The sequence below is a fragment of the Bactrocera neohumeralis genome, chromosome 5, assembly GCF_024586455.1.
Source record: "Bactrocera neohumeralis isolate Rockhampton chromosome 5, APGP_CSIRO_Bneo_wtdbg2-racon-allhic-juicebox.fasta_v2, whole genome shotgun sequence".
Classification (NCBI taxonomy): domain Eukaryota; kingdom Metazoa; phylum Arthropoda; class Insecta; order Diptera; family Tephritidae; genus Bactrocera; species Bactrocera neohumeralis.
Genome location: NC_065922.1, coordinates 53,881,391 through 53,906,873, shown reverse-complemented (window position 1 = coordinate 53,906,873; position 25,483 = coordinate 53,881,391). Strand labels below are relative to the sequence as shown.

The 25,483-nt window shown below is 32.8% G+C and overlaps 1 protein-coding gene and 1 long non-coding RNA gene across 5 annotated transcripts in view; one reads left to right on the top strand and one right to left on the bottom strand.

Annotated features, from left to right (window-relative positions):
* Nucleotides 1-13,178, bottom strand: part of LOC126758423 (uncharacterized) — a 57,556-nt gene extending 44,378 nt beyond the window's left edge. The window contains exon 1 of the long non-coding RNA XR_007666847.1: nt 12,730-13,178. This is a non-coding gene — a long non-coding RNA (uncharacterized LOC126758423). The remainder of the gene's footprint in view (nt 1-12,729) is intronic.
* The window catches only part of LOC126758415 (uncharacterized), a 140,841-nt gene continuing 122,009 nt past the window's right edge, over nt 6,652-25,483 (top strand). For 2 of the 4 annotated variants that reach the window (XM_050472674.1, XM_050472675.1), the window contains exons 1-2: nt 6,658-6,890; nt 23,435-23,750. The gene's annotated coding sequence lies outside the window, so the exon portion shown is untranslated. Of the gene's footprint in view, nt 6,891-23,434; nt 23,751-25,483 lie in introns of all 4 variants that reach the window. The other 2 variants (XM_050472676.1, XM_050472677.1) reach the window with 2 other exon arrangements.

Genomic DNA, 25,483 nt, shown 5'->3' with positions numbered 1-25,483 from the left:
AGGACCTTTTTTTAAGTGTCATTTCAACAATTTATTTAACTATTATACACCCAATAAATAAACATAAAACCGGAGCGATTAGTTAATTTCAACATTAAAAAAATATTGCGAAAATAAGTTATTTTTCAGAGGGTCACACTGAGAAGATCCCTTAAGAATTTTAAAAATATGAACAAAGTCTCATAGTAGTATGTGTACTTTGTAGTTTACAGTTAATGTTCATTTTACGAGTATTATTGTTAGGTTAACGAAGCATGCAAAATGATAATTGTCACACTTAGGTTGGAACTAGAGTATAATTCTGCAGAATGTGGCTTTGATTATCAAAAATAAATACATATGTACATATTAAACACGACGCTGCAAATGAAAAGAATTTCGACCACTTTTGTGCATATGCAAAGTAACAGTGGATTTCTCGCGCTGTTTAAATACAGATTCTCCTTTAATTTTATTCACTAACAGCACTGTTAAACTGATTATTTGCTTTCAGCCTACATTTAATTAAATTTTCAAATGCCGAATGTGGTGAAGTCTTGCGCTTTAAGCTATCTCCTGCGCTTTTCTAAGCTCTTCTGCAGGGAACTTTGCAAGCTCGAAGTTGGAGTATTTTTTAGAGAGCGCTAGTTGAGTTTTTGAATTGAGTGACTTGAACGAGAACCGCTCACTCATGTACTATACGGATTCTAGTGTGTATATGAAAGGTAGATAGATTTTATCTATGAATACTTATTTTTGAAAGCTTGACTATACTCATTTATATACAAAAGTGGTATGTATATGGAAAATGGTTTGGATTTGCTTGTATTTTCTGTATACGTAAATAAAAGTGGAATCTACAACAACTTGTTGGTTCTTCATATGCCAGAAGGCCAACAAGCATACAATTGAAAATGAATTGAGTATAAAAATATTTTTGCATGCGTTGCGGAACTCAGAAAATATTAAGAAATTAAATTTGTTTTAGAACTGAAACAAACATATGTATATCATAATATGATTAAATATTAAGATTTAGCTTTACTCAATTAGTCATGGCCAGCCGTCTTATACGTATGACATTCTTCTTCTTTATTGGCGTAGAAACCGCTTATGCGGTTATAGCTGGGTTTACAATAGCAGTCGTTCTTCTTTTACACTGTTCGACGCCAATTGGAGCTTCCAAGTCGAGCCAAGTCCTTTTGCATTTGGTATTTCCAATGAAGTGGAGGTCTTCCTCTGCTTCCCCCGGCGGGTACTGCATCGAATACTTTCATAGCTGGAGTGTTTTCGGCCATTTGGACGACATGACCTAGTCAGCGTCGCCGCTATCTGTTAATTCGCTGAACTATGTCAATGACGTCGTATATCTCATACAGCTCATCGCTACATCGACTGCGATAATCGCCGTTCCGCAAAAACCACTTTATCGAAACGTCGTAACGCCAACTCATCAGATGTCATCGTTCATGTACTATATAGCAGGACAGCAGGGAGCATGAGTGACTTGTAGAGTTGTTCCTTTGTTCGTCGAGAGAGGACTTTACTTCTCAACTGTCTACTCAGTTCGAAGTAACACCTGTTGACAAGAGTTATTTTGCGTTGGATTTCGAGGCTGACCTTGTTGTTGGTGGCTCCAAGATAAACGAAATTATCTAGGACTTCGAAGTTGAGACTGTCAGCATTGACGTCGGTAATAAGGGGCATTCCAAGAAACTTAATAAGTTCCCGTTTCTACGAAATATCACAGATATTCGAAATTCTATAGAATTGAACTTAAATTGGGCCCCCAACAATACCTTCCCTTCAAGAGAAGAGTGAGAAAAAGACGTGGTGAACACACAACACAGGGATAAGCATCTATACGGAGGAGTTCAAATATGATAATATGGTGGGAGGCTGTGTATTTCACTAAAATTATCTTCCAGTAAAGCCTTTCGTTTATCAGACCACTATTGTGCCTTTCAAAGCGGAGATCACAGCAATTAAACAAAGTATTTTTGTTCGGCCAAAGATTTTGCTCACAACAAGGAATATATTTATATATACAGATAGCCAAGCTGTTTTAAAATTACTAAAATATCTTAGAATTTCGTCAAACCTAGTGAAAAAATGCCTTGATTTCTTAATGGATGTATCATCTTATTTCACGATAAAACTGCAAGGGGCTCCAGGACATCGTAATATCCTTGGTAACTGCGAAGAAGATGAACTAGCCAGAGCAGTCACTGTTCTACAATTAGACTCCGAAAAATAGAGAATTTATATGCCTCTGATTACTTGCAGATATTCAATCGCCAAACATGTTACCATATAAATACAGGTGAGTTTCTGTGGACTTAATCCCTAACTTGCTTAACAAGCTGGAAACATAGCATGAATGACGTAAGAACTCTAGTAGAAGTGCTAACAGGCCATTGTCTAATTGAAGAACATGCCAGCAAACTCGGAACGCCATGTAATAACTATTGTATATATAACCTAACAAGAGGTAGAAGAAGAAAGAATTATAGAACATTTCCTATGATGATGTCGAATGTTAAGCTTTGTATAAGAAAATACTACTACTAACTATTGATCGAGGGTTCCTTAACGATGTTTTAGAGGTTGCACAGATTAAAGTTTTCAAATTGATGAAGTTCATCAGGAGCACAGCGATTCAGAGAGCACATAATATAGAGACGGGATTTTAATGACGGTGGCTTCATAATGAGCCCCCTGAAGGCTTAGGTACAATGTCAAACATCCACTCTATCTACCTAACTTTCCTTTCTATTGCCTATTTTCTGAAAAACTGGAAGCAATGGAGCCGAAAGAAGTGTCTCAAAAGACTAAAAGCTTGACATTCGACATTTAGATAATATTTGGTAGGGTGATTATAAATATTCTCTATACTCTTCTATATCTTCGCTAATAGAACTTCATTGAGCTCATACAATTAGCTTTCAGCGGAATTTCAGTGGGCTTTCAGTGAAATTATATTTCAAGGACTTCCAGCAACTGCGTTGTGAACATGTTAGTACTCCACAATTATTATTTGCACACCTGTGCAAGCACACATTTATGTGTATGTGGCTATATTTTAAGTCTCTCTCCCCAAGCCATGCCAATAAAAGTAAATCGCTTTAGAGTGGTTATTTGATTTGCTCAGTTATTAAATGCACTAATACGTTTAACGACGAACTCAAAATGAAAATGAAATCAAAATGAATTTCAAACGAAAAATCACTAATGCTGCAGTGCTCCAGCACTGACTAATCGAATGTTTATCGCTTGGTGAAAGTGAAAAATAAAAGTGGAAAATTCCCAAACAAACACACTTGTGCGCAAATTTATGTCAAACAAAAGTGCGCATATGAAGGATTATGGCGGGCGAAAGTGCGGCAGTGGCAGGAAGTGGTGGGATTGCGACATTGAATAACGCTAACCAAATGTAAATAAATAAAGCAGATATATATGTTTGCGAATACATACATACAGATTTATGTACACACAGGCATACTATAACATATACTATATACATATATATTTTATATAGTATATTCCCAAAGAAAGCGAGTGACAAAAACTTTATAAGCGGCGTACACAGAGTTGCTACTGAGCGAGTGAAACAGCAGATATGCTTTGAAAAGTTATTGAAAATAATAAAAAAGAACTAACAGCATCAGGAAAGCAAAGAGAAGCTGCGAGCTGTTGAGAGAACTATGCTGTAGATTTAATGTTTATGTCGAAGGGGAGTTTTTAGGGGTAGATGCTGTTGCTAACAATGCTGCAAAATTATAATAATGTTAAGAGCACAGTTTTGTATGCTTGCAAGTGACTTATAGGTGGTAAGCCGCAGGGTCGTACCGTATTGCGAACCTAGAGTATACATATATTAATTGATTATGTACTATATACATATATAGTACATCTTTAATAAAACACTATTTTTCTTGAAGAGAATATAAAAAAAAGAGTGTACATAATTCAATATTTTAACGAGCAGCGCAGTTAATAATTATGATTTTTTTTTTACAGTTAAATAAATATGTTTACTCTTGGGAAATTTCCAGAAATTTAATTTTAAATATTATTTAAAAATTTTAAGTGTACAGCGCGTCATTATTTGTAAGGTTTGTTAATGTTTTTCCCATCAACTGTTAAAGTAAAGTGCTGTTAAAATATTTATGTTAACCACATAGCCTGGGGAATGCGCTAAATACTGTTAAAGCAAAGTGCTCTTAATATATTTCTGTTAACCATATAGCTTGGGGCTTGTATTTCTGTCGCGCTGTTAATAAAACCAGAAGGAGTATGCCGTTAACAGGAGCATAAGAAAGCTTTTGAAGCTATTTATATCTACAATGCTCTCCTTCCTTCTTCCTCTTTGAGAGCGACCAATTACACTACTAACAGACGGATGTGTCTCTGTGCGCCTGAAGGCCTCTGCAGCAAGTATATTATAAATGTCATACATATTTAAGCTTATGTTATTATCAAGGACTGTGCACAGCGCTACCTAACAATGGGAGTAGACAATGTCGTCAATGGCAGCTGTTGGCATTGTCAGCATTTCAATTCTGTGTGTTTGTATGCGTGTGCGCGAACGCCTGTTGATAAAGGTGCTGCTATTCGCACTCAATGCTATTGTATGTATGTAGATAGTTATGGTATATACATTTGTATATGTTTAAGTGAAGGGATAAATATTTGAACATTACTAGGGCAACCTTAAGTTGCTGAGATTCAATGAAGAGTATGTTCTCTGTGTGCGTTGTATAGTATGTAAATATTAAATTCAATAAGGAGAGGAATAAGTATTAAGTAATCCTCTGAATTTTTGAAATATGTATTTTATTTTTGTTTTTGTAATATTTATGAATTTGTTTTTTTTTTTCAAAAATTTTTACTGTTACCAATAGCACACGACTTGAAGTAAATAATAAAAATATATTTTAATTGAATTTAAATCACATTTTTAGAAAGAAAAATTAATCGTATAGATGATTCCATTTTATTGCCCGTACTGTATATAAAATGAAATTTTTCATTATTTTGGTGATATGGCTTATGATAACTGCTAGTTAGTATTTCTAAGTACATACATATGTACATACATATATACATACGTCAAAATTTTTTTTAAAATATTTTTTGATTTTACATCAGTAATGAAATACTGCATTTAATTTGTTAATTTCGAAATAGGTGGCAACCCTATTCAACTTATAACCTTAAATAAGTAAATATTTTAGACTATTTCAGTGTAATACCCATATTATTCCTAGAGATCCAAATGTTTCCTTCTTTCCTGATTCTTGACTAATAATATGAGAAATTATTCCGAATCCTGGAAGAATTAAAATTATCAGTTTTATTGAATTGACATTATGAAACAAGTGGCAACTCCTGCTTCCGACGTTGTTATTTTTTATGGTCTGATATTTATATTATAACAATAATTACTATTATATTAACGATTATTTTTATAGTATATTTCATGAATATATTTAAATTTTTAAACAGGTGGCATCTCTGTGTTAAAATATTTTCCAATGTTAAAATCCTCTTGAATTTAATACACATATTGTAATGTTTCCTTGGTCTATCATTTTATTAAACTGAAAATTTAGAACGATTGGCAACTCTATTTTAAAAAATCTTCCTATGTATGCTTTCTTAAACTAGTTGTGTTTAATACGCATATTGTAGTAATTCGTGTTATCAATTTTGTTGAATTAATTTTTTTGAAAAGTTGGCAACTCTCCTCTAAAATTATTTCCGATGCAAAGTTTCTTAAACGTCATGAGTTTAATACACATGTTTTACTAATTCCTTGGTCTTACCAATTCCATTTAACTGAATATTTTTGAACAGCTGGCAACTCTGTTTTAAATTGTTTTCCAATGTAAGCTTTCTTAAAGCACATGAGTTCAATACATATGTACATACATATGTATGTATATTGTAACAATTCGTTGGTCTTATCAATTGTTGAATTAAATTTTTTGAAAAGATGGTTTCTTTTAACTGAAATTTTTTTGAGTTTCAATATTTGGCAATGTTTTGATATTTTGCGACAGGTGGCAATCTTCCAATTATATATACATACATATGTACGTATTTTATAAAATATTCAACTATACTCTATACATTTAAACACTACATACATAAATCTAATTTTAATGCTAGTAAATTTTTTTTCAATTTAATATTCATTCTGTTTGAAGTCCAAACTAACCTCTATTTCACCAGTGTTTTATGCTCCTACGCTACTCCACGCAAATGTTAGCTGACAAAAGTCACTTGAACTGCGTCGGTGGTTAAATAGCATAATTATCTTACAGGATTTACACTCATCTATTTGCCAATACATTGAGTTTAGCGCAACAGTTTGGCTTCTGTTATATAAATTTCCATAACAGTACGATAACATGTGCACCCTTGCGTTAAATTTATTGTGGCTTTGGCTCTCAGCGCTTCATTCGGCACTGTTAGCGACATAGTCACCAATTCGTAACTCTGTTAGTCTGACATTGTTATCACGCGCTGGACCAGAGAATATACGCAGATAAGACAATTGTTATTGTCATTGTTGACGCTCATGTTAACTCAAACTTTGTACATGCTGTTAAAATGCTGTTCTGCTGACAGTCGAAGCAATTCTCAATTCGAATTCATTCGCGTCCACGACGTCAAGCGTTATCGTCATTGAATACGGTCGGTTCAGACAAGTTGTGAGGTTACGAATATTTCAGTACTATCAGTTCTCATCTCAATTACAGTGATTTGTTTTGGAGATAGTGTGCTACAACAACAACAATTGAAAATTTTATGTGTTATTGTGCCGTCTATGTTTTTGTGTAATTATCTGATTCGCAAAACGTGTGGCAGATTGATACAGTACTAACGGTCAATAATTTGAAAAGGTTGGTGCGATTCCATTAAAGTGGGGCAGAAAAATTAATAATGATAAACAAATAAGTTGTAGAATGTTGTAAAATTTTTGAATACGATGAATAATAAAAAATCGCAGAATTGTGTTTATGGTGTGGTGTTCATGGAATTGTTGAGTGTTTTTAGTGTTCAGAAAAGTTGGTACAATAAACTAAAGAATAAAAAATTATTTGAAGTAAAAAAAAAATAGGAAAAATATTAACCAAAATTTCGTGTGAAAATTAAATACTATATAATATGAAGTTATGTGTTTTATAGAGAATTGACTAGAATGATGGCATTATAAGAATTTAAATAAGGATTATGTAATTTTGAACTTTAAACCCCCAAATAACATTTATTTTTAAAATTTTTATGACGAACGTGAGAGGATTGTATTAAAAGTTCACTTTCACGTTAATAAATTTTTCCAAAAAAAGGAAAAATAGTTATTTAATTTTAATTGATTTTAAATTAATTAATTAATTTTAATTTAATTCTAAATTCGATTTAATATTTTATATTTATATAAATTTTATATTGATTAAAACTAAATTAAAATTAATTAACTATTTAAAATTAATTAAATTAAATTTCTATTTTTACTTTTTATTAATTAAAAAGAATTAGTCAATTAACTAATTTGAAATTAATTAAAGTCAAATTTCTATTTTTACATTTTTTGTAGAATTTATAAATTTTAAAATTCATGCACTTCAGATTAAAAAAAATGTATAAATAAATTATATATAATAATGATACTAAAAAGTATTGAAAAATAATGCATAAAAAAAACTACTAAAGAAATTTAAAAGTAAAAAGACCTGAAGAATGGTGATAAATGAAATAGGGAGGAGAGGAAGAAAGCTCTCATATTCAGTCCCATCCATTGCACATTTCGTCCAAATATACAAACATATACTTATTATCTAATAATCCGGATGCTTTAAAGTTTTTGAGCTCTACACACACAAGTCTGGTTATAACTTTTTAAACTAATATTCAATAAAAACTTTAAACCACAAACATTTTAACGAAATTCAAAAATAGAAATTAAAAATTTGGTATATATTGGAAATAATTATAATTGTTTTAAGTATGATATTTGATTCGCTGGCAAAATATTGAAATTTTTGCAAATCTAATCGCCAAAATCGATAATGTCAACATTAATGAGGCCTTACTGTATTCAGTACAGCACAATATTGCCATAATTCATTTCTATTAACACTTATTCTGTAATTATTACCACAAACACACGAGTCATTCGTAATAGTTAGCAAGTAATTTGTGCTTACACCGATCAACAGGTCGTATGAGTAATATTACTTGTTTACTGTGTATTCTCTAACACAAATTCGTTTGAAATATGTACCAAGTTCTGCTTGTTCGATCTTGTAATTTTCATTAATGTTTTAACCATTCTGCTATTAAATTTTTATAGTATAATTCTAGCAGCACTTTTGGTACACCTTGGCGTATGAGTAATAATATAATGAAATATGTTTAATGTTCTATGAACCAAAGTCGTAAATAATGCAGATATATGCTCGGAGTACTACTTATTAATTATTAGAAGATCTTCATTTAACTTTAATAATTACGGAGATCAATCTGATGTTTAGGCATATACATATGGGGTTTTACAAAGTCACTTATATCGTCGTGGCGTATGAGTAACCCTCATTCAATTGTTAGGACTCCACTTAAAAGTAATAAATAATGCTGAAATTTGCTCGAAATTCTACTTATATCTTCGTTTAAATATATGTATGTATGTAAATATTTCAGCCGTACTAACTGAAGTATATTCATTAGGGTGCTTAAAACAAATAAAAAATAATTTTTTTTTAACTCTTACCCCCTCAAATGTTACTGATTGACAAACAAAAAATCCTCCCTCAAGCCAGGCGCTGTAGCATAACTCTAAGGGGTCGCTATTTTTTTTTAGATTCCCATACATTTAACATAGGAATTTTCGTTTTTTCATTCAAACTAAAATCTCACCAACTAATTTTCGTTTCTCAAAAATAAACATCACATACTCAGAAAGTTCACTTTTCAAACTTTAAAAATTTCTGCGACAAAATTATTATCAAAATCTAGACAGAAACTTAGTTTTGAAATTTGGCACTTAAGTTTCTGAGTTTTGTTTTGTTTGATATTATGTGATGTTTTTTTTGAGAAGCTATTATATCGTTTATCCTCCGAGGGGGTAAGAGCTGAAAAAAAATTCAAACATTTTTTTGAAGCACCCTAATATTCATACATAGGTATATATCGTCACCTAAAATGCATAATAACGTATCATCAAAAAAATCGAAAATGAGTTTTTTATTCCTTATGATTCACTACATACATCATATTACATATACATATGTAGCATAACATTTTCAGCTTCTGCTATCAGATATAACCAATATATAACCATTTTATAACCAAAACTAAAATTTTGTTTCGATATTAGTGGTTTATATTACATCGTTTTTCCTTCGCCTGTAAACTTATGAAATGTAATGTTACGATATTTTACATTTTGGGTGCTGATATGTAATTATTTCGGAATCTGCATGGCGTATGAGGAATTTCTTTAAAATTAAAGCTTTTAGAATGAAGTGGAAGCACTCACTCCAAACTTACTTTAAATAATTTATATATTTTGAATTTATTAAAGTAGTTTTTGGAATTTTGCGTTTCCATTTACTCTTTCAGACATTTTCTGCTGTTCTGATTATCTGAAATTCGTACTATTATTAAATTTAGCAGTTGAAGCTTTATAATTCGGGTCTATAATTGCAAAATTTTACACTGAAAAATTAAGATCGTGCAGCAAAATATGATAGTAGTCGGCGCGCCAAAATGTGTCTATAACTTTATTCGTTGGACTTTTTTGGTGCAGAATATATATATTAAGAAAACTCGATTTTTTGAAAATCCTAACTGTATATAACGCCATAAAATTATTTTTTTTCGAATTTAATAGAACATTATAAATATTATAAGGTTTCATAAGCACATAAGCGATATTATAATTGACTCTTTTTGTAGTTTATAATAACATTTTTTATTCTTATATCACAAAAGGCGAAACAAAGTAAAAGTATTGTTATCAACATGGCGTATGAGTAATATTAATTTTAGTTATAGTACTGTTCAGTGCAAGGTCGTTGCAATTGTCATGATATGAATGTTATTGCTTAAAATTCTACAGTTATTCTAATAATATCTTAATTGGTTCATTAATTACGACTTAAACGTTTTCACTTGCAAGAGCGTATTCAAAATCATGATGAACTAACACATTGTATGAGTAATTTTTCTTGAACTTATAACAGAATTGATACTAAAATTTTGTATATGGTATTAAATCACTTTTAACGCTCTTTGACATATGAATATACAATATACATATATATTAGGGTGTTTTTTTTTAACTATTAATTTTTTTCAGTCCCGTCAAGAAATTTCCTTACTTTTTAAGTAAGGCTTTATAGAATTTTCATAGATGGTATCTAATGAAAAATCTATGAAAATTCCATACAGCCTTACTTAAAAAGTCGAATATCTCGAGAAGTATTAATGATAGTGATTTTGACTTCGAACCTTTTTTGTAGCAAATAAAATTTCCTACAAGTTTGTGATGAACGTTTTTTCTATAGCTCTTGTCATTTACGAGACATATACAAAAAAATGCGAATTTCATGGAAAAATCAGGTTTAGAGCCCCATACTACCTCGTCGGTGTGAGTTACGACTTTGTTGCTCTGAGCACTTTTGTAGAGTGAGCAATTCTGAGAAATATGCGTCTAAAGTCAAAGCGATGCCATAAAATACCCCTGATCTGTAGGAATTTAAAGATAAAAACTCAAGATTGTAGTGTATTTTCTATAGAAAATTTTTACAGGCCTTGGTCCAGTACTTAATGTTAATATTAAGGGCTAACATTTTTAGGAATTTTTTTTTCGGGTATTTAAAGAAATTTCGTGATGGGACTGAAAAAAATTAATAGTTCCAAAAAAAAAACACCCTAATATATATATAATATATCAACTTTCAAATCCCCAAAGAGCGTAAAAAGTAAGTGATCTATTACTTTCATATATTACTTATTTACATATATATTATATATACTATATATGTACACATAAGTATATTAGAGCGGGTTGATTTACATGAAGACAAAAAATTGGTTTTTTTAAAAAATAAACTTCGACTTAAAAAGCGTTGGCCCGAAACCAGTTTTAGATCAGCAATCTGTTAGGCAAAGTTATGCAGAAAGAACACTTCCCACAAACTCGAATCTACAAAAAAAAATTGACCCGCTCTATTATTATCTATTATATTGATGTCCTCTCCAGTTATAGGAGACACCTAAATTAAGCTTAATTTTTAGGTAATGTGAGCAATATAAAAAAAATGTATTAAAGTTCGAAAATTGATTTCCGATTTCAAGCACTACATACAATCCAAAATGATAACTTTATACTCTCATGGCATAATGAATATTAGTGAATTTTTTACCTCTTAATTTTTTCACAAAATATGTAAGAACATTATTTTGAACTAAAATTAGAAACCGAATGAATCCATTTGAATTCTAATTGAGTAATTTAGCTGTCGCTGAAAGTCAAAAACCTGCTGACATTACGAAATTTTGGCAAATACAATTAGCTGCCCTTTCAGCACGCACTCAACTACCCTTTCCAACTCATTAGCGGCGCAATTCATACATTGTCGAATTAATGGAAGTTTTCTGCTTAAGCATCAAAATTTACAACCCAAACCCACACATGTGCATGCATACTTATTTCCACGTGTATGTTTGCCTGCGCCAGCTAACCACTTGCGTGCTATTAATTGTTGCAATTGGCATAAATTAACTGCGAGCACTCGTTTGCGGAGCGGAAATGCAGGTGGCTAGTGCGAAAAATTTTAATGTGCTCGCTGCCTTGCCATGAGCGCTAGTTTGTTTGACTATGCATAATGTATTCCACGCACACAAGCGCCTTACAGGAAATGAGTTTTAAACGAAAGCCATAAATAGCGCTTAGGTAATTAACTAACTTTCGCGTGTTTCAAATGACACGCATATAGTGAAATTCTGCCAAATAGTTTAAATTTTGAGAGCTTACAGGTGTGAGGGTGGATATGTTTTTCCTTTAAGAATTACAATAAATTAGTATTTTTGTTGTAAATATAGATCAATGGGAGCCCCAAAGAAGAAGTACAGCCTTTCTTCTCGATATATCGATTACGATTAATCGATTATCTTGGGATTTTTAGCGTTTAATCAGCAAATATAGACGATAAAAAGTCAAACATTTTGAGTATTTGAATTATTTTCGTAACAAAAAAATAGTAGTATTAGTAGTTAGGTGAGAGTTTGAATGAAGATGATTATTTGAACTGTAGTAAAAAATATAAACAAAATCAATTAATTGAAAACCTTTAAAAAAAGTTTGAAAAGCTTGAAACGAGTGTATAATCTATTATATTTCTAGAATTTGGTCAAGACAAAATTCACGAAGTATTTTTCCAAACTCAACTTATTGTCAAAAATTTCGGATTATTAATTTTATTTATTCAAAAAAAAATTTATAATTAAAAATTTATTATTAAAAATTTTATAAAAAAATTTTATCAAAAAAATTGTGATATGTGATTAATTACAAGTTTTTATTGTTAAATTTTTTTGCTATACTGTGATTAGTTTCCAAAAGAACCTTAATGAAATTCCTATCTTTATTGTCAAATTTCGAATTATTAATTTTATTTACTTAAAAAAAAAAATAATAAAAAAAAATATTTTTTAAAAGTTTATTATTAATAAAACTTATAGAAAACAAGTAAGGAAGGGCTAAGTTCGGGTGTCACCGAACATTTTATACTCTCGCATCGTAAAGTGATAATCGAGATTTCATTATCCGTCATTTACATATTTTTCAAATACCGTATTTGTGTAAAGTTTTATTCCGCTATCATCATTGGTTCCTAATGTTTATACTCGTATTATACAAAGAAGGCATCAGATGGAATTCAAAATAGCTTTATATTGGAAGAAGGCGTGGTTGTGAACCGATTTCAGCCATATTTCGTACATGTCATCAGGGTGTTAAGAAAACATTATATACCGAATTTCATTGAAATCGGTCTAGTAGCTCCTGAGATATGCTTCTTGGTCCATAAGTGGGCGGCGCCACGCCCATTTTCAATTTTTAAAAAAAGCCTGGGGGCAGCTTCCTTCTGCCACTTCTTCCGTAAAATTTAGTGTTTCTGACGTTTTTTGTTAGTCGGTTAACGCACTCTTAGTGATTTTGAACATAACCTTTGTATGGGAGGTGGGCGTGGTTATTATCCGATTTCTTCCATTTTTGAACTGTATATGGAAATACCTGAAGAAAACGACTCTGTAGAGTTTGGTTGACATAGCTATAATAGTTTCCGAGATATGTACAAAAAACTTAGTAGGGGGCGGGGCCACGCCCACTTTTCCAAAAAAAATTACTTCCAAATATGTCCCTCCCTAATGCGATCCTTTGTGCCAAATTTCACTTTAATATCTTTATTTATGGCTTAGTTATGACACTTTATAGGTTTTCGGTTTCCGCCATTTTGTGGGCGTGGCAGTGGGCCGATTTTGCCCATCTTCGAACTTAACCTTCTTATGGAGCCAAGGAATACGTGTACCAAGTTTCATCATGATATCTCAATTTTTACTCAAGTTACAGCTTGCACGGACGGACGGACAGACGGACGGACAGACAGACATCCGGATTTCGACTCTACTCGTCGCCTTGATCACTTTGGTATATATAACCCTATATCTGACTCTTTTAGTTTTAGGACTTACAAACAACTGTTATGTGAACAAAACTATAATACTCTCGTTAGCAACATTGTTGCGAGAGTATAAAAATTGTGATCTGTGTTCCTTTTACAAAAAACATCCCAATATAACGCTATAAAAAAAGCTTTCCGCACCTTCTTAGTGTATAATTTTCTATAGGGCCTTCTCTGGCGCTACCGCACATCACTCATACGCCATGTACGTTTGCTTGAATTCGCAAGTGCGTGGCTAATTGGATTTGCTGCCGCTGTCGATTATGACATCCACTCTAATATGTATGCATGTTTTTTGGCATTGTTGCAACTGTCATTATCGCCGCAATGCCGCTGGGTGGTAAAGTGTGCGTGGCAGTTGCACTGTGCAAATTTCCAGCACATCCGCAGTCGCTGATGTTGCACGGCTTTCAAATGTTAAAGTGATTGCTATTAATATTCGTACGCCATTATTGGCACGTGTTTATATATAAAAATTTATAAAAAGCCAGTTGTTTTAATTTTTTTATTAAATATTTAAGTTTATTTTTGCTTTCAAAAGAATGCCGTTCATATGGTCGGGGCTGTATTTGACAGTTTGAGTATTTATACAATTTTAGTCCCTTAAATAATATTTTCATATTCTTTAATTATGTCTTTATATTCTTTGATTATATTTTCATACGCTTTAAGTGTCTTTTACACATATCTCTTAGGCATTAATCAACTCAACGCTTTAGCTGAATTTGATTAAGCCCCTCGTGTGTGTTTTTTTACAACAAATTAGCACGCACTTGTGCAAGCGGAACTTTCTTCATTTGGTTCATGAACAAAGGCGTGTAATTGGAAGGCAGCAGCGCGTGAAATATTTCGAGGTTTTTTTCATATTTTAATTTCAACGGATATACTTACATATATATATATATATATATTTGTATGCTTGTATGTACATACATATATCCTTATGAGCATAGTTCATTAAGATTTCTTGAAGGTTCTTCATAAATCCCTTATCTGTTTTCTACATTCGTATTTGTGCATATATGTATATTAGGGTGAGCCAAGGACTAATTTATCAAATTTATGGGTTAAAGTAAACCTACATATGTATATACAGAGAAGATAATATCCATGCAAGGCAAAGTTTTTTTACTTAATTTGTACGTGGAATCGTCACATAAAAGTAATACATAAAAAGTCGGTTTTCATAAAAAATATCATAACTTTTGAACCTTTTTGGATAAAGCTTTTTACATGGCGGATTCTTGTAGAGCATCAAATTTCCTAAAAAAATTTTTTTCAGAGTTAATTTATTTAAATCAGAAAAGTCATGATTTTTTATTATTGAGTAGTCGAAAAAGTCTTTTCGCATTTCTAATCAAACTTCAACTTATTTTTTTTTATGTTAATATTAATAAATAAATAAACAAGTATGCACCATTTTGGTCAACCACTTTTTGCCATTTTCCCGCTAAAGATAATGTCCATCAGTTCCATCAGTGTAAATCGAAATTTCGAAATTTCCAGAATGGAAGCTAGCGAACCATTGTTGTGCTACATGAACTAATACAGCATCGTCTCCGTAAAATTCATAAATTTCATTGGTGGTTTGTGTGGCATTCTTTCCTTCTTTATACAAAAATTTCAAAATATAGCGAATTTCCTCATTATTTTCACTAATTTTTGAACAGCTGTAATTTTTTTTCAACTTTCCGAATTTAGTTTTTGGACTAAATGAAGCTTAAAATTTCACCTTTCTAACACTATATGGTATGACACAATGTGATTGGTAGCACTGGAGGTATACGAATGCGACTATTGACAAAATACGAAAAGACTTTTTCGACTAACCAATATATTGGTTATATCGGACATCGGAAGCTGAGAATTTTATGCTACATATATGTAATGTGATGTAGTAAACTGGAAGCAATAGAAAACTCAATTTCGCTTTTTTTGATGATACGTTGTTTTGCTTTTTAGGTGACGATGTATTTAATAGCTTTGAGAAGTGAAAAACGCTACATACGTAAACAGATAGATATAGATATAAAGGATAATTTTAAATCATGAATTCAATAGTGACTCACCTTATCTATTGTCTACATTTTGTGTTCAAAATCGTTTCTCATCACATTTATTATACATACATGTCTATTTATAATAATATATTTATATCTCCACTTAGATATAAATATATATATACATTACATATATATTACATATATATGTAATTATACATTCTGTCATTGCCCACAAAGTTGTTTGTTGTTGCTGCGCTTTGGGAATCAAATAATGAAACTTATCCACTCACTCTTAGCAAATATGCTCAATTATATCCTTAACCATCCACTTCACTGCTCAATGTAAGTGAGTGAGTTTAGCAACAGTTTCATACTATATATTTGTTGTTATGTTTGCGCAGCACACTTGTTGTACCCGGAAATGGCTACTCACTCATTTCAACTCCTTAAATTATTCATTAATTTTATTTTTTCGGCTGTGCCGCCTTCAGGCGTATAAAGTTCCAATGACTGCGTGCAACCGCAACATGAATAAAAGAAACGCCGAAAAGCCCACAAACCACAATTCAGTCCGAAAAAAATCTATACACGTTTGTATATATTGTAATTTAATGTATGTGATTATATTTTTTGGGGATTTTTGGCGAGACGATGACGAATGTATTCACTGATGAACAATGCTAACTTGATTAGGGTTCGCAGTGAACTGACACAGCTTCCTTTGAAATTTGTGTATATACTTGTGTATTATGAACCTCGACTTTGACCTGCTGAAATACAGTTTATTTTTAATAAATTTCAATGCGTCGTGCTTTTACGTTATTCTTTTTAATGTGAGTTCATAAAATTTTAAAGACGTTATTATCATAACGAATATAACGGTCTCGATATTAAATTTGATTGTGTTGGCAATATTAGTTCTTTAAGAAGCTAAAAAATATTAAATTAGAAAAGCGTTACTATTGGTTGGATAAATAATCTATAGAAGGGTATTACTTTTCTTTAGTCAGAAAAAAGTTTGTTGAACAGCGAGGCTCAGTGATGGTTGTGACTACCGAGGGTTTCAACTAATAATGATATAATGATATACAAACTTAAGTTTTAGGAGGGCAATTTCTTCACACTTTCAAAATATACAAAAATAATAAAAAAAAATTAATTTCACATTATATCACATAAGCCCTGACTTGGTTAATTAAGTTTTTATTAAGTAAGTTAATGTAATTTTAAGCACTCGCTTTTAGCATAAATCTAAGCAGAAAATCTTTAATTAATTGTTTTCATGAAAATAAGCTTTTATTAGAATTCTCTTAATATGCAATATACCTCAGCTCTAGAAATCAAGTGTGTTGAACAAATTTGATTGAAACAGCACGCGTGCGAGTAGCTATCGTTCACTTCTTTCCTCAGCTGTTGCTTCCGCATCGGCTTCTCTGCTGCTTAACACCTGTCACTGTCAGTTAAATTAATTGAAATGAATTCAAGTCAAAGGCTGATTTATTAAGTAGACATGCATAGTAAATCGTACTCATCTAAACTCACTTATGCGTACGTAAGTGCTCACAAATACATGTATATACATTATTAAATGCCTCAATATATACTTGGTCATGGGCACTTAATTAGTGACAACAAAGGTTGCAAACAATGAGTAAATAATTGCAGCGCTTTCAAAATCTTAAGAAGTTTGGTAATTGATGTCTCTAATTTAAGCCCTCGTTTTAGTAGCAAAGTTGAGATAATCGCCTCGTCTTGCACTTTTTAATCTTGGTCAATGCTCACAAGATTTTTGTTGAGACTGAGACGGCTTTGTAAATAAGGTGAGAGCATTTTGGTGATTTTAAGCTAAATTTAGGGGAAGCACTTATGCATATCTGGTGGAAATAACATTGCAGCAATACATCTTATTAATAATATACTACCTTGATAAACATGCACTCTCCACCAACGAAATATACTACCATAGAGTTGTCTGAATAAGCGAAACATGGTAGAGCAACTTTGAAAGGGTGTCGATAGGATCCTTTCTTATAAAGAACTAAACAAACAATATCAATAAACATCTGTGAAAGCAAATTCCATTATATGTGGAACTCGATTTTTTTTGCATGGCTATCGCGGGCACGCTTGCAGAAGTCCAGACGCTGAATCCAATTTTCGACGGTTTTCAGGCATAAATCAGCCGATACTGCTGCCAATTCAAGTTCGATATTCGTACGAAGTTCATCAATCGTCGCTGGCTTGTTGACATAGACCATAGACTAACGTAGCCTCACAGGAAATAGTCTAACGGCGTCAAATCGCACTACCTAGACTGGGCCATATCGTGAGATAACACGTTCGCCGAACTTGGTTTTCAATAAATCGTTTATGACATTCGCTGTGTGCCCTGTGGCGCCGTCCTGTTGGAAACCAATACTGTCTAAGTCCATATCATCCAATTCGGGCCAATATCATTTAGTTATCAATAAGCGGTAGCGATTCCCATTCACAGTAACGGGCCGGTCTTGATCATCACCATTGACTCCGCCGGCCCATAAACCGCACCAATCCGTAATTTTTTTTGGGATGCAATGGTGACTCATGGAGTACGTGTGGATTGCTGCCTCACCAATAACACGTATTTTGCTTATTAATGAAGCCGTTCAGCCAGAAATGAGCCTCATCGCTGTTGATTTTTTGATGAAAATCTGGATGATTTTCAAGTTGTTGCTCAGCCCAATTCATGAACATACGACTATTCTGGTGGTCAAGCGGCTTCAGTTCTTGCGTAAATTTGATCTTGTACGGATGTAGGCCAAGAGCTTTTCGCAAAATTCGCCACAACGACTTCACAGAGTCGCCCAACGCTTGACAACGACGAGTGAGAGATGGATTTGGTTCTTCCTCAATTGATGCGCCAGCTGCAGCGATATTCTCGACACTACAGGCACATCTTTGTCTCCCTGGCACGGGAACATTTTGTACTGTGCTTGTGGATTCAAATTATTCCACTAGGCGCTCAATTGTTGATCTGATAGGATGATTATGACGACCATAAATGGGACGTAGCGCTCTTAAAGTTCAGACCATTGGCTCCGAATTTCGGTAGTAAATTTTATTAATTTCGACTCGTTGTTTGATCGTATATCTTTCCATAATAAAATGACCAACATTACTGAAGAAAAATGTCAAAGGAGCGGGAAAAAAATATGGCGTCGTTGGCTGTCCCTATTTTTCTACTTTTGTAGCGTTCCTATTGCAGAACTAGTATTTTTCTCTTGGTTTTACAGACAATAACTTCTAAATTGCCAAATCTAAAAGTGAGCAATAAAAACTCAAGGACCATCATATTCATTTACAATATTTGGAGAAATAGAATTAGATAGTAATTAAGATTTTTTAATTTCAAAATAAAAAATAATGTAACGGTGTTAACGGAACACATTTTTGAAACTCTCTCTTCTAAAACGAAGTGGAAATGTTTTGAAATGATCTCGATCTGAAAACTAGGTCAAATAAGAAATTTTCTTACCAACACCGTAAAAGCTGCATTGAGCTAAAATACTGCACACAATATTATGTTAAGTAACTTCGCTAATAATTCTATATAATCAGTTTAATTTCATTTTATTATTTTAATTTATTTGTCAAAAGCACTCTTCACATCTTTCGGCCTTACGTTTTTCCAGCTGGCTTGAGGAGGCGCCACTGAAAACAATCAGAGGAGATTAAAGCAAATCTAAATTTTTAGCTGGAAAAACATGTGTATATACTCATTTGTACATATATATATAAATATGAGAAATATATATATATATGTATATGAGAAGAAATGAGCATATACCAATACATATACATATGTCTATACATGTAAGAAGTAAAGTTTTGCAACAAATTCTTTGGCTTTCACTAACTTTTGCCATAAAAGCAATAAAATACAAATGTGAGTCGGAAACTTTGGCTCACAGACATATGGCGGTTATGTGGATGTCGATGTGAATTTGAACATATGCTGCGAAATATGTACATACTTCTGTGATATACATATTTGTAAGTATGTATTTAAGGGCAGATTATTGTACAATCAAGTATATCCCTTCTGCAGGTCATTTTGGAGTATAGGGGATGGTATGTGTGTAGGCATCCAAACAAAACTGCACGTGTTTTATAATATAAGCTCAAGCATTTAAACTGTATATTTTGTAATAAACTAATCCCCATCCTTTTTTGACCTAAACTCGAATATTTTTTTTTAATTACTTCTATAATGCTGTTTCTCTTCTTTTCATAAACCTATTTCTTTTGGTTGTTTGGTAGAATTGCAGTCTAAGCTTTGAATTTCTGGACTTTTTGAACTTTTCTATCTTACTTGATGTTCAGCAATTTTTCGCAACCTCTTAAAATACCGGCTATAATAACCATTAATTCCTTATAAAATATCTTCTATACCTCGAATATTTTAAAACTAGCAGTGTTTTCTTGTTCTTTCCAGAGAAAAACACTATTGTAAATCATTAATTGAAGTACATTTCCAAAGCAATAAGTTGTGCTTTTTATTCAATTATGTGAGTCTTAGGGTCTCATATTGTTCTACCTTTTCATGCATTAATGAGCTCCTACTCGAAATTTTTTGTGTTTGTTTGACAAAGAGGTCTCATCCTACTAACTAACGAACTTCTTTCTATTTTCTCCACCATTTTTGAGTTTCAGCAAGATGTATTTGAGTATCACCACAACATTTAGAAGTGGAAATAAGATATTTTATTGAGTATTATGCCTGCTCCAAAAGCAGATGAATGACTCTATTTACTTGCATCTACAGATAATACAATCATTTCGGTGCTTTATAACATTGAAAGGACGGTAACTTAATTTAAGATTAATTCCTTTGTTTTCGAATAAAATTTTCTTACTCCAAATTTGAAAATCTAGTTTACAGTACTACTTCAAGCCATAACGTAGGAACACATTAAATCTCATGGAATAGCAGGAAATAATTGAGAACAACAGCTATAAAATGAATAAACAGCACATGGAGATGTGGAGATATGTGTTGGTGTTAGCAAACATGTACGAGTATTTACTAAATTTACGAGTGCATGGAAAGCTGTTAAAAAGTTGAGCATCTTGCACAATTTCATTTCATTTCGTTTTACACATATACATGCATATATGAACGTTTGGAATTGAAATTGTTCATATGAATTTGTCTCATACATAAACAAAATAAATAAAGCTCTACGTCTCATTAAAGTGCGATCACATTTGTACAAAAATGTATTTATGTAGTTGTTTTCAGTCTTTTGTGCTGCATAACAAAACTTGTTCAGAATTTATGTACATATGTATATGTGTAGAAGTTCGTTGAAATGTGTAGGTAAGCAGTAGGGCCACTACTCCGGATAGTATTACGGCGAAACTAGTCATGAGCTCGCTGATCGCACGTTCGAGACTAGTGACGGGATGTTGTCGGAACGAGGTACCAGAGTGCAAAACTGCAAAAGTAATGTCCAAAACGGTAGATCGGTAGTACACAAAATTCCCATTGGCAGTCAATAGAAGAGACTGTAGGAATAAGAACTAACTGGTCACTGTCTGATGGCGACACACGCCCGCAAGATGGGGTTGACAGATCGAGAAGACTGCAGGAAATACCTAGAGCAGGGCACCAGGGAAACAATGGAACATATCTTGTGTACTTGTCCCGCATTGGCACGCTGTAAGCATCTGGGGTTTCCGCAGTATGATAGATTAGAGGAGGTATCGATAGTGAGGCCGCAGAGTATGTTAAAATTCGCGTCAAGCGCAGGCATCTTAAACGATGACTACTTCTTTTGAACTTAGCAAGTGAACTCCATTTGGTATCGCAAAGGACCAAACTGGTCTATGCATGGCTTATTGGCCTACCAGATTAACCTAACCCTAACCTAAGTAGACGCAGTTTCAATATAAGATGACGCCTGAGTTTATTAAATATGATATACATAAGAACGGTGTAAAAAGAAAATGAAATTTAGTGATGTCAGATTTATATTATTTTTCTCTGGCATCGAGTTACACCATAATTAGACCGGTTTGAGTGCCTGGCCATAGCCGAGTTGAAGGCTTATTAGCTTGTTCGATCACGTATTTCAGTCTGACTACGTGAAAAATGGGAACGGATAAGAGCTCTACTGGCTGCTTGCGGTTTATTACTGGAGGGTTAGGTCTCAGACGAGCTCCGCAAAGCCCTGTTCACATACTATTTACCAATAATCGCAGGGTCTTTCTGGCCCAGAGTAAATCGGCAGAATTCTAGAAAACTTTTCGCCCTGAGCAAAGTTCACCTTTCAATAGTTATATAACTGGACTGGATCAGGATTCAAGCATTTAAGAGTGTATTTTTTACAGCCAGTTGCATAAGCTAATTGCAAAAGAAAGAGACTTTTAGACATTTTAGAAGAAGGTATATGGTAGGCGTAAGGCTCTTTGTCGCATTATTTTTCAAATACAAGAGTTTTTATCTGGCTTCACAGAAGTCTGTATTTAGCAGTGCCACGGGGATTCTCCACCATGTTGCGGAATCTGCAATCTAATCAAACCTAACTTACCTACTAAAAGTCGTAGTATCTTATAAATCTCGTTACGAATTTTCGGGAGAAAGATTCTGCGGAATACCGTCGGTAGAACGATGAGCTGTTCGAGATACATATACGATGACATTGACATAACATAGTTCATGGAGTTAAAACTCCAGCTTTGAGAGTATTTGACGCGGTAGCCGCCTGGAGACCCACAGAAAGAGGAAGAAATCCACTCCGTTGGGGAGATCAAGTGGAGAAGGACCAAGGTGCACTTGCAATCTCCAATTGGCGGCAAACAGCGATATTGCTTATATCAGAGAGATTATATTTGGTCCCCAATTTCTGTCTTTAACTTCGTATTTTTTGAATAATTATTCAAATTGATTAAGCAATGCTGGTGCTTGTTGACACGTGTGGATTTAGTCGAAATAAATGTACGTAATCTGAGTGAGACTGCCTCACATTCACTAGGTTTTGATAAGCTGAATCATAAAAATGAGAAAAGTATAAGGAACTGGAGTGAGTTTTTAGCTTTATTATTATTTAATTTAATTTATAATTTTGGGTCAACATTACTTTGCTGACAACCTTATAATTATAATATTTATTGTCATGGTTCTTTGGTAAATCCTTATTTATGCCGGTAGGAACCCTTGATTTATACCTTTCGAAATATTCAAATTATCCAAGAAAATAATGGTAAATAGCACCATGCAGTAGATAAAGCATGGTTGTCCTCTTCGTCGGCCTTTAGGTTGAAAGTAATTAGAGATTGCCAGGAAAACCTGCCTGTGCATTATTTTTCAGCATACAAGAGACCTAAATACGACTTTATTTATTATTAACCCTTTCTGAGAGTTTAATAATGCTATTAGTTCAATGTTCATTCCAGTAAAAGGTGTTTTAAGACTCCATTTAGAGATTTCATTACTTTTGTTTCTCTTATTTCTCATCATAAGTAATTTCCGTTCGTATAAACCAAATTGCCCACGAATATACTTTTTGTATTGTTGTATACGCGTTTAACCGCTTTGAAGTGCTGACACCGCATATTTCATATTTTTACGGCACCGCCCTTACTAAATGGCAGGGCGCCCCTCATGATCCGCATCATTTATAACAATCCCTACTTTTATTTCACTTTATTCAGCCGCGAAAACTCAAAGTCGCATTTGGTACACGGCAATAACATTAATCAAACGCTCATAAAAATAGCTTTTATGATATAAAAAAAAGTTTCCAAAGTGGCAAAAGCAAGTAGAACAAAAACAAAATTATAAGTGTAATAGCTCAGAAACAACAACAGCTATAACAAAAACAAAAACACACAATAAAAGCAAAAACAAAAAAGACAATATCACGCAAGGATTCTTTCTACAAATACATACACATCCATACATCCATGCTTTTGTATGTGTAGACATCAATATTGGTTGTATCGTGGAGCATCTGAGCAGGAACAGCAGGTATGTAGAGTGTGTTATGGGCGATACAAGAGCGTGTGTATTGCCATATTCATGTGTTTATATTGGGGAAATCTGAGAGTATTGAAAGCATTCGCAATTATTTTCGGTTTAAGAGTGCATAGAACTGAAAACTGATATTTATCACACTCGTGTCCTAGTGAATATGCAGGGGCATATTGGCGTAAATCATATGGAAATTCTTTGTGTGGTCGTAAATATTAAATTGCACAAACTGGTAGCGATTTCGTTTGAAATATTGCCAGGGAGGGAGTATCAATTGCTAAATAAAATTAAATCGATAGCTGGTGTTAAAGTCGGGATATTTGTAATCTTTTTTTATAGATTTTTGCGGTTGAAAATTTATTGAGGGGTTACATGGGTTTACGTTTTTCAAAAATCGAATTTTTTTATTGCCTTATTAAATTTTACAACACCTCTAGAATATTGCCCTAAATTGATCCTAGTAATGGTTTCGTAGATACAGCCTTGAGAACTTTTGCGCTCTAGGCTAGCTCGGCTTAGTGTGCCGTCTTTAAATGCTTTTTTCTTGAAACTGTGTTTTTGAAATCGGTTGGGAAGATTTCTTGAGAATTACTCAACCGATCTTCAAGAAATTGTACACAGGACTTTGAGATACAATTCATAAAGACTTGGACTAAGGATTTTTTTCGATTACATGGCCGAGTTTAAAATATTTTTTTTTCAAAAATTTTAGAATTTCTTTGTTAATAGTGGATAAATAAAATAAAATATTTAATTGAAATATATATGAAAAAATGTTGTTGACTGTTTTTGCCGAAGGAAACCTATGTAACCCCATATTAGTGTTAAATTAGAAAAAAAAATTTCTTTTCATATTTCGATACCTTCAAAAAATACACAATAAATTTTAGATCGATATCAAAAGTAATTTTTGAGTTACAGCCTTCTAAAGTATAGCCACAGATGTATTTTAGTATCACCACATCATTTAGAAGTGGAAATAAGATATTTTATTGAGTATTATGCCTGCTCCAAAAGCAGATGAATGACTCTATTTACTTGCATCTACAGATAATACAATCATTGAAAGGACGGTAACTTAATTTAAGATTATTTCTTATATTTTCGAATAAAATTTTCTTACTCCAAATTTGAAAATCTAGTTTATAGTACTACTTCAAGCCTAACGTAGGAACACATTAAATCTCATGGAATAGCAGGAAATAATTGAGAATAACAGCTATAAAATGAATAAACAGCACATGGAGATGTGGAGATATGTGTTGGTGTTAGTAAACATGTACGAGTATTTACTAAATTTACGAGTGCATGGAAAGCTGTTAAAAAGTTGAGCATCTTGCACAATTTCATTTCATTTCGTTTTACACATATACATGCATATATGAACGTTTGGAATTGAAATTGTTCATATGAATTTGTCTCATACATAAACAAAATAAATAAAGCTCTACGTCTCATTAAAGTGCGATCACATTTGTACAAAAATGTATTTATGTAGTTGTTTTCAGTCTTTTGTGCTGCATAACAAAACTTGTTCAGAATTTATGTACATATGTATATGTGTAGAAGTTCGTTGAAATGTGTAGGTAAGCAGTAGGGCCACTACTCCGGATAGTATTACGGCGAAACTAGTCATGAGCTCGCTGATCGCACGTTCGAGACTAGTGACGGGATGTTGTCGGAACGAGGTACCAGAGTGCAAAACTGCAAAAGTAATGTCCAAAACGGTA